This window comes from Terrapene carolina, unplaced genomic scaffold (assembly GCF_002925995.2).
Source record: "Terrapene carolina triunguis isolate 2854851 unplaced genomic scaffold, T_m_triunguis-2.0 Scaffold35022, whole genome shotgun sequence".
NCBI classification, from domain to species: domain Eukaryota; kingdom Metazoa; phylum Chordata; order Testudines; family Emydidae; genus Terrapene; species Terrapene triunguis.
Genome location: NW_020699373.1, coordinates 9,216,133 through 9,226,247, shown reverse-complemented (window position 1 = coordinate 9,226,247; position 10,115 = coordinate 9,216,133). Strand labels below are relative to the sequence as shown.

General features: G+C 50.1%; 1 protein-coding gene across 1 annotated transcript in view; it reads right to left on the bottom strand.

The window, feature by feature from the left end:
* LOC113405318 (sushi, von Willebrand factor type A, EGF and pentraxin domain-containing protein 1-like) overlaps nt 1-375 on the bottom strand; it is a 169,722-nt gene extending 169,347 nt beyond the window's left edge. The window contains exon 1 of the mRNA XM_026646401.2: nt 25-375. The gene's annotated coding sequence lies outside the window, so the exon portion shown is untranslated. The remainder of the gene's footprint in view (nt 1-24) is intronic.
* Nucleotides 376-10,115: the final 9,740 nt, after the last annotated feature.

Below are 10,115 nucleotides of genomic sequence, written 5' to 3'. Positions count from 1 at the left end.
TGCGCGCCCCGCCCCGCCCCTTACCGCCGCCTGCTGGAAGGCGCCCTTGGTGTAGGTGCCGCCGCCGCGGTAGGCGATGGCCGGGATCTCGCGGCTGAGCAGCGCGCACTTGTGCTGGCGCGCCCGGCGCTGGGAGATGTAGTCCACGCGCGGCACCACGTTGCTCTTGGAGGAGAAGGTGACGATGGCCACGCGCGTGGCGGCCGGCACCACGGGGAAGTCGGAGAGCAGCTTCTTGACGAAGCGCAGCTCGCTGAGGAAGTTGGCGGGCCCCACGCTCGAGGACTCGTCCACCAGGAAGACCAGCTCCAGCCGCCCGCTGCGCTCCCGCAGCCGCCGCACCTGGCGCTTGAAGGAGCGGCCCAGCCTCTCCACCTTGGCGGCCGTGGTGTCCGGCGGCTGCAGGGCCACCCGCGAGGCGGCCAGGGCGAGGGCGGTGAAGTTGAGCGGGGGCTGCTGCGCGCCCGCCCAGCCCAGCGCCAGGCCCCCCCAGCAGCAGAGAGCCAGCAGGGGCCACATGGTCCGGGCCCCCGCCCCGGGCAGAGCGCCGCCGGCGGGCACTCCGCGCTCGGCTCCGGGCGCCGCGCCCTGGCCGGGGATCAGCGCCCTGCGCTCTGCCCCATTCACAGCAGGACGCGCGGCAGCCCCCGTCTCTGGCACTCGCGGCTGCAAAGGGGACGGGTCCCCGTCGGTGCTCGCTCGCTGCCTCTCGCCGCCTACTGCGGGGTGGAAGGGAAGGGGGCCGGCGAGATCAGCGGCTCCTCTCCTGGCTCTCCCCTCCCCTGGGCTCCAGTTGCTGCTGACTGGATTCCAGGGCACCAGAGCCCCCAGCGCGCTCAGCCTGTCCGCATTCCCCAAGCAAACGCAGCGGCACCGAGAGCCCTGATTGATCCCATATGTCTGGCGTGCAGCGGCGCAGGCAGGCGCGGGGGGATGAATCCGGATCCCAGGAGTGCCACGCTCATTGGAAACACGGTGTGGAGAAATGACGCCCAGCGCCGGGGAGAGGAGGGAACAAGTTTCAGGCCCCCTTACCGCCTTCCCCTTTAGAGGCATGAGCACTACTGTTGTCACCCGAAAGTGTTTTGTTGTGAAAGATGGGTGGTTGGCCACTGGACTGGAACCTATACCGCCTAAATCCAGTTCCTGGCTCTGTTACAGCTACCCTGTGAACTTGAGCAAGTCATTTAAAGCGGTCTGTGACTCAGTTTCCCCATCAATACTATGGAAATAAATACTCCATTAATGGTTGTGGGGTCCTCAGATACTAGGGCGTATGGGACCATATACATACCTAGACAGACATACCTTTAGAATATCGTCTTAACCTATTTGAAGTGAAAAAGATTCCCATGGGGTAAGTAGGAAGCCAATAACAGATTGTAGGGGTTCTGCAGCTTTTCTAGTCTGTGGACCAGTTTGTTAGAGAGAGATACTCCACTGACAGAGTATTGTCCTCTCCTACATCCAACAAGCTTCCATAGATTGTTGGAATCTTGTATTGGTTTACATGGTTCATTTATTTAGTCTCCTTTTCACTTTCCACTAGATGCAATTAAATATGAGCATGCACCTGGTGCATTTACAACTCAACTCCCTCATTTAAATTTAATCATTATCAACTGCAGTATTCTAGTGGCAATATTGTCCCTTCACTGGTGGCGCTACTGATGGGAAATTGATGGCACTGGTGCTCTCTTGAGATTGGGTCAGGACAAATTATTTTGTAAACGGGAAGGGAGACTGCACTGACAGAGGTTATCACTGGATTAGAAAAACTTTTTGGAATGAAAGTGCCGCATAGATGCAAATATCTGTTATTCTTTCATTCATACAGTGTTTTTCAACCTAAAATGCTTCACAAACATGCAGTTTGTACATACAACCACTTTAACACTGAAATACAGCCACCTCTGTAACAGCTACCAGACAGACATTTGCCACACAGCATGCTATATACCAAAAGCGTTGGCTTCCAGCAGTGTTCATTGACTTGCTTTAGCAGGCAGAGGTCCGCACCTCGTCAAAACCCACAATGGGCACTAAAGACTTGTCTATACAGTGTGGTTAATCCGCAGCTTTTTGAGTTAATCCACTTTTAAAAGACTTATCTACACACAACAAAATTCATTGTAGTGCACCGACTCTACATTTATCACAAACTACGGCATTCTCTTTCAAAGTGAACTAACTTTGCTGCAAAGCGAGTTAGTCTGTTCTATCATTTGTGTGTACACAATGCTGCTGCGAACTACTTTGGCAGTCTTCCAGTAGCTTCTCCCCCCCGCCCCAACTGCTTTGCAGGAGACTGTTACTGACCTGTCTGTTTACCTGTGTGCCCTCCCCTACTCAGAGGTCAAGTTGACTGAATATCCCCCTCCCCCGTTTATAAACAGGCACACAGCCAGATTTTGTCCATTCACTCCTGGATTCGAGTTTATTACAATAACTGTACTAATACTCCAGAAGTCCTACCAAGTGCCTCAAACAGCCACTTGGAGTCATGCTGAGAACCTGGATCTTATCACCATCTGGAGAGAAGCATTAGTGCGGGAAGCTCTTGGGGTGAGCCCCTGGAATACAGACCTTTTGTGGACATTGCTAGACAGATGTCTGGTCAGGGCTGTGACTGGGATGCTGAACAGTGCTGGATAAAGAGCAAACAGCTCAGGAGCATCTACATTACAGTAAGGAACAACCGGGAAAAAAAATCCCTGAGGGGACACCTAATTGATGCATCTTTCAAGGAGCTGGACAGGATTTTACACAACCACATGATCACCCAACCCAGGCACTTGTGGCTGCCTTCCCCACCCAAGGATGAGCAGCAAGATCCATCAACGGATGAGTACAAGGAGGCCAGTGAAGAGAGCGCCCCAGAAGGCCAGGATCTCTTTGAGAGTCTGGCCCCTGATGGTGGCGAAGTAGAAGGCAAGTCTGATTCCTGCCCTGCAGCAACCAACCATAATTCCCAGACCAGGACAGAGGAGGCTGATCCTATAGAGCAGCGGTTCTCAAACGTTAGCAACCTGAGGACCCCCATTTTTATTTAAATTTTTTCATGGACCCCCAAACCCCCCACTCAGCCCCAGGCCGTGCTGAGAGGGAGGGAGAGGAGTTGATCAGGGGAGCCCGTGGACCTGCTGGAGTACCCTTGCAGACCCCAGTTTGAGAAACGCTACTATAGAGGAAACCTCAACATATAAGGTTTTTACATTTTTATTATACTGCTTTGATAGCTTCTGTTCTGGATGCCCCACAGCCATTAGAGGCAGATTGAACTAGAAGTCTTCTTGAGGTCCCTGCCTCCACCCATCAGCCCATGCTGCCTGTTCCCATTTCACCCCTTGCCATACACCTTTCCAAGATGGCAGGACTTCAGCAGGACAGTTGGCCTCCATCTCATGCTAACACCTGGACTACTAACAGTTTTCAGGCCCTCAACAGGGAAGGCAAATGCCCATGTACCTATTTTCCTTTCATCTTCCCTCAGCTGCCAAGCCTGTAGCGGTGCATGGGATTCTTCTGTCCTAAGTGCAGGATTCTGCACTTGTCCTTGTTGAACCTCATCAGATTTTTTTTGGCCCAATCCTCCAATTTGTCTAGGTCACTCTGAACCCTATCCCTACCCTCCAGCATATCTACCTCTCCCCCAGCTTAGTGTCCCCCCCCCATCTGCGAATTTGCTGAGGCTACAATCCATCCCATCATCCAGATCATTAATAAAGATATTGAATAAAACCGGCCCCAGGACCGACCCCTGGGGTACTCCGCTTGATACCAGCTGCCAACTAGACATTGAGCCGTTGATCATTACCCATTGAGCCCAACGATCTAGCCAGCTTTCTATCCACCTTATAGTCCATTCATCCAATCCATACTTTTTTAACTTGCTGGCAAGAATACTGAGGGAGACCGTATCAAAAGCTTTGCTAAAGTCAAGATATATCACGGTCACTGCTTTCCCCATATCCACAGAGCCAGTTAGCTCATCATAGAAGGCAATCAGGTTGGTCAGGTATGACTTGCCCTTGGCGAATCCATGTTGACTGTTCCTGATCACCTTCCACTTTGTTGCTGCCTAGGCCAGTGTCCTTTGTTCCTGTGATGCTGGTCTGGGTTTGTCCCAGACATGCCCTGATGAGGTGTGAACTGCCCCTCTGCTTCTGGAGAGTTTTTGCCTGGGCTTACTTTAAGCCATGAAGACACTTTTTCACCATCAGAACTATATACATGAAATTACAACCTATAACATTACTATAACAACAATGTTAAGTACACCATGAGCCTTCCAAAGACACCCCACATGACAAACTTTGCATTGGATACCACACAATCATATTATAAGGATGAACATGGGGGAGCAGGGTGTTTCCCTGAGGTACAGAGCATCACATTAGCATTCTGACTTTACACGTAAAGCCACAGAGAGTACAGCGCTCCTATAAATGCCCTGTAACATACATTCTTGCAGATGGTAACACTGTGCTTCAGGCAATCATTGCAGATCTCTATCTATCTTTCTCCGCGATTTAAATATGTCTGCAGGGGAGATAAAGCAAAATCTAATGCTGAGAAATTGTTCAATTTTTGTTTGAAGATTATGAGGAATTGCTGCCTGGTCTTACTCACTGGCATAGCTGGTAACTCCCTCCTACTCCTGCAATACTGGGGGGGACCATCTTGGTGAAGAACGTCACAGTTTTCAGAGTGGTAGCTCTGTTAGTCTGTATCAGCAAAAACAGCAAGGAGTCCTTGTGGCACCTTAGAGACTAACATTTATTTGGGCATAAGCTTTCGTGGGCTAGAACCCACTTCATCAGATGCATGAAGTGGAAAATACAGGAGCAGGTATAAATACATGAAAGGATGGGAGTTGCCTTACCAAGTGTGAGGTCAGTCTAACGAGACAATTCACTTAACAGCAGGCTACCAAGAGAGGAAAGATCACTTTTGAAGTGGTAATAAGAGTGGTCCATTTCAGACAGTTGACAAGAAGATGTGAGTAACAGTAGGGGGAAATTAGTATTGGGGAAAATAGGTGTATCGCAGTGTATCTCGCTGGTTTGCCCTTTGCCTTTTTGAATAAGGCTGTTCTGTGACTCCTAGTCACCAATCTCAGTGTATCGTCATCCAGAGTTAGGACAGTCTAAAAGGAATTACTACCTAGATTTCCCCCAATTAACTCTGCTAACCCCTCCAACACCATATAAGTATCTCCAAGGGATAGCAAAACTTCAAAGCCAGACTGGGAATGTAATTCCCAACCCTATCTCCACCCCCAACCTCCCAGGCACAACAGCAAAGCCACACAGCAGATATTGCACAGACAAAAATCCCAATGCATACACCATTTATCTCAAAGCTTTCCCAAGGCTGGGAAGAATCTCAGTGAGGTAAAGCCAAAAATGCATGTAAGGGGAAAAAAAAAAAAAAGAGATCAGCCTCCCAAGAACATGAACAACAGCTTGTTATTTTTTATATACCCCTACAGCACCTGCACTGGCCAGACCCTCAACGACAGGGCCCTTATCAATGGCCAAGTGGCTGCCAAACCTGAGGGAGAGAACACAGAAGATTTGTGATTAAATGTTTGGGGTCAAAGACCCCAAACCCCCTCCAAAATACGGAGAGGTGGAGCCCATCTGAGGACAGGGAAATCTGACGAGCTCTCTGTGGAGATCATTGCAGTGGCAAAGGACAGTGTGGCAGTTGCCAGGGAAAGCATTACCATGGCCAAAGGTAGTATGGAAAAAGACCGGGAGATGCAGAGGCAACTCCTGGAGGCAATACAAAGCCAAAATGCCCAGTAGCAGCACATCCTACTATTAGGGCAGCAGCCAGCCATGCTATGCAGCCCATAGGCTACTGGGAACAACTCTTCCTCTTCCCTGCTGTACTCCCGGATGCCATTCCCCGCCCAGAGCCCAGCTCAGGGCACTGAGAACAGTGGTACCTGGGACCACAGCTCTTTTGAGCCCTCTATTGCTCCTGGTATCTTTCACAGTCTCAGCACTAAGCGCCAGAATGCCCACGAACCGGAAGAGGCAGAGCAGAGACAAGACATACCTCACCTGACTTTAAGGCCCCCCTGCCACTTGCATGGTGTCCTGCACTGTCGCACTTTGCTCTTTTGTTTCACTGCTGGTTTAATGGAAGAGTTTTTGTAGACCTGGAGATTGGCGTTAAGCTTTTCACATGTGGCTAGCAGGGATCTTCCCTGATACCAGCCACGCGGTGCGGGGAGGGATAAAGCAATCATCCCAGAGAATTGGATGGGGCGGGGGGGGGTGGGAGTTAGTTTGTTTTCTGCTGCTGAAGGTTAACAGGAAAACCGCAGCGCTTAACAGGCTTTGCTTGGTATGTGGGAAAGGAGGACGCAGAAGCCGAAAGACAATGGCTTACCATGGCCGCATGCAAGCCGAATTCTGTTGCCCGGACCTGCGTCTGTGATCTCTAGCAGCAAAGCCACAGGCACTCAATATTAAGAGGCAAAATGCGACCTTGCACAGAAATCACATGTGCTATGTAATGTGAATAGTGTTGTTCACCGTGAAAGAGTATAAGCATTGTTCTGTAAAATGTATCTTTTTAAAAAATTCTCTCCTTTTTTCCCTCCCTCCCTCCAGGATCTGCAAATTTTTCAAGTCTCCCTCCTCCGTCCCGAAGGCTATCTCAGATAAGGCGTCGGAAAAAGAGGACGCGAGACGAGATGTTCGCGGAAATCTTGGAATCCACCCGCAATGAAAGATCTCATCTGAATGAGTGGAAGGACACGGTTTCAAAGTATAGGAAAGATGCCAGTGAACGTGAGGACAGGAGGGACCAATGTGAGGACAGAAGGGACCAACGTGAGGAGAGGAGAGACGCTCGAGATGAGAGGTGGCGGCAGGAAGATCAGAGGAGGCAGGATGCAATGCTGGGGCTGCTGTGTGAGCAAACAGACATGCTCCGGCGTCTGGTGGAGCTTCAGGAATGGCAGCAGGATCACAGACTGGCGCTACAGCCCCTGTATAACCCCCCCCTCTCCCCTCACCATGTTCCATAGCCTCCTCACCCAGACGTGTAAGAACGCGGCGGGGGGGGAGGAGGCTCCGTGCACCCTCCCATTCCACCCCAGTGGACAGCCCAAGCAAAAGGCTGTCATTATTTTAACCTTTTTTTAGTGGCCTTTTCCTTCCCTCCGATCCTCCTCCCAAACCCCACCCGGGCTACCTTGTCAGTTCTCTCCCTCTTTTTATAATCAATTAATAAAGAATACATGATTTTTAAATGATAGTGACTTTATTGCCTTTGAAAGCAAGCTGTGATTGAAGGGGGAGGGTGGGTTGCCTACAGAGAATGAGTCAATAAAGGGGGCGGGTTTTCATCAAGGAGAAACAAACAGAACTTTCACACGGTAGCCTGGCCAGTCATGAAACTGGTTTTCAAAGCTTCTCTGATGCGCCACGCTTCCTGGTGTGCTCTTCTAGTCGCCCTGGTGTCTGGCTGCGCGTAATCAGCAGCCAGGCAATTTGCCTCAGCCTCCCACCCCGCCATAAACGTCTCCCCCGTTACTCTCACAGAGATTGTGGAGCACAAAGCAAGCAGCAATAACAATGGGGATATTGGTTTGGCTGAGGTCTGAGCGAGTCAGTAAAGTGCGCCAGCGACCTTTTAAACGGCCAAATGCACATTCCACCACCATTCTGCACTTGCTAAGCCTGTAGTTGAACAGCTCCTGACTCCTGTCCAGGCTGCCTGTGTATGGCTTCATAAGCCATGGCATTAAGGGGTAGGCTGGGTCCCCAAGGATAACGATAGGCATTTCAACATTTCCAACGGTTATTTTCTGGTCCGGGAAGTAAGTCCCTTGCTGCAGCCGTTTAAACAGAGTAGTGTTCCTGAAGATGCGAGCGTCATGAACCCTTCCCGACCAGCCCACGTTGATGTTGGTGAAACGTCCCCTGTGATCCACCAGTGCTTGCAGCACCACTGAAAAGTAACCCTTGCGGTTTATGTACTGGGTACCCTGGTGCTCCGGTGCCAAGATAGGGATATGGGTTCCATCTATCGCCCCACCACAGTTAGGGAATCCCATTGCAGCAAAGCCATCCACTATGGCCTGCACATTTCCCAGAGTCACTACCTTTCGTAGCAGCAGCTCAATGATTGCTTTGGCTACTTGCATGACAGCAGCCCCCACAGTAGATTTGCCCACTCCAAATTGATTCCCGACTGACCGGTAGCTGTCTGGCGTTGCAAGCTTCCACAGGGCTATCGCCACTCGCTTCTCAACTGTGAGGGCTGCTCTCATCCTGGTATTCTGGCGCTTCAGGGCAGGGGAAAGCAAGTCACAAAGTTCCATGAAAGTGCCCTTATGCATGCAAAAGTTTCGCAGCCACTGGGAATCGTCCCACACCTGCAACACTATGCGGTCCCACCAGTCTGTGCTTGTTTCCCGGGCCCAGATCAGCGTTCCACGGATAGAACCTGCCCCATCAACAACATGATCTCCAAAGCGCCGGGACCCGCGGTTTGAGAGAATTCTGTGACCATGTCCATATCACTCTCGTCGCTGCGCTGCCGTCGCCGCCTCCTCCTTGCCTCGTTTTTCTGGTCCTGGTTCAGCATAAACTGCACAATAATGCACGAGGTGTTTACAATGTTCATGACTGCTGTCTTGAGCTGAGCGGGCTCCATGCTTGCCGTGGTATGGCATCTGCTGTGTTCACCCAGGAAAAAAGGCGCGAAACGGTTGTCTGCCGTTGCTTTCCTGGAGGGAGGGGTGAGGCTGTACCCAGAACCACCTGTGACAATGTTTTTTGCCCCATCAGGCACTGGGATCTCAACCCAGAATGCCAATGGGCGGGGGAGACTGCGGGAACTATGGGATAGCTATGGGATAACTACCCACAGTACAACGCTCCGGAAATCGACGCTAGCCTCGGTACATGGACGCACACCGCCGAATTAATGTGCTTAGTGTGGTCGCATACATTCGACTTTATACAATCTGTTTCCAAAATTCAAATTCTGTAAATTCGGATTAATCCCGTAGTGTAGACATACCTGTAGTTAGAGAGTAGATTATTTTAAATATGTTGTTTCATAACTAAAAGCCATTTTTTCGTTTTCATTTCAGTTGAAGGGTTTTTCTGCTTTTTACATCATAGATTGTTTAAGAATAAAAGCCGTTAAAAGGGTCATAAGGAGTTGACAATTTTTAACAGAAAATATTTACATTTGCTCTAATTCAGAAGGTTTTACAAACACACTTAGGCAAAGACAAGATGCAGTAGGGACTGCCACAATGTTGCACTTCCACCACCGATTAAAGAACACTGAACAGCACAAAAAACTTCCCCATCTCCTCTCCATGGGTTAACAGCTGCATGTACAGCTGCCCAATTTCAGACCTGAGACTCAGAATAGGCATCCCTGACAACCTTGCCCCAGCTGTTTGCATTTTGTATTGGACACCTTGTGGGCTGCTCAAACCGCTGAACGGGTCTCTGCACCTCAGTCTTCCACCCATCGCTAAAACTCGCTCTCTTTCTCTCTCAAATATTGTGCAGAACACAACACGCTGCTATAACCTTTGGGGTGTCTTTTTCTACTGCTTCCAACCTATTCCACAAACAATCCATCTCCCTTTCAACCAGCCACATGCACACTCCACTGTCATTTTGCAGCTGTGGAAGCAGTAGACAGACAGTTTCTTCCTTCTGTTCAAGAGGACTGTGAATGGCTTCATGAATCAGGGAAGCAGAGGTTGAGCCAGGTGTCCCAGGATAACTGGAGCAATGTCTACACCATTAATATCCAGTGTTCCTGGGGGCAAACAGTCCTTTCTCCATTAATTCAAACAGAGATCAGTTCCAAACGATCCTAGCATGATGGACCCTTTCAGACCACCAGCATTTATGTCCATAAACCTGCCATGGTGGTCTACAAACTGTTGGAGCACCATGGAGAAACATCCCTTTCTGTTTATGAATTATGAACCCTGGTGTTGGGGAGGGAGGAACTGAACAGCAAGCACACAAGTCCCATCGGTTGCCCCAGTACAGTAGGGGAATCCCATGCATGCAAAGCCATCCATCGCCTCCTCAGAATTACTAAACTTTAAAACC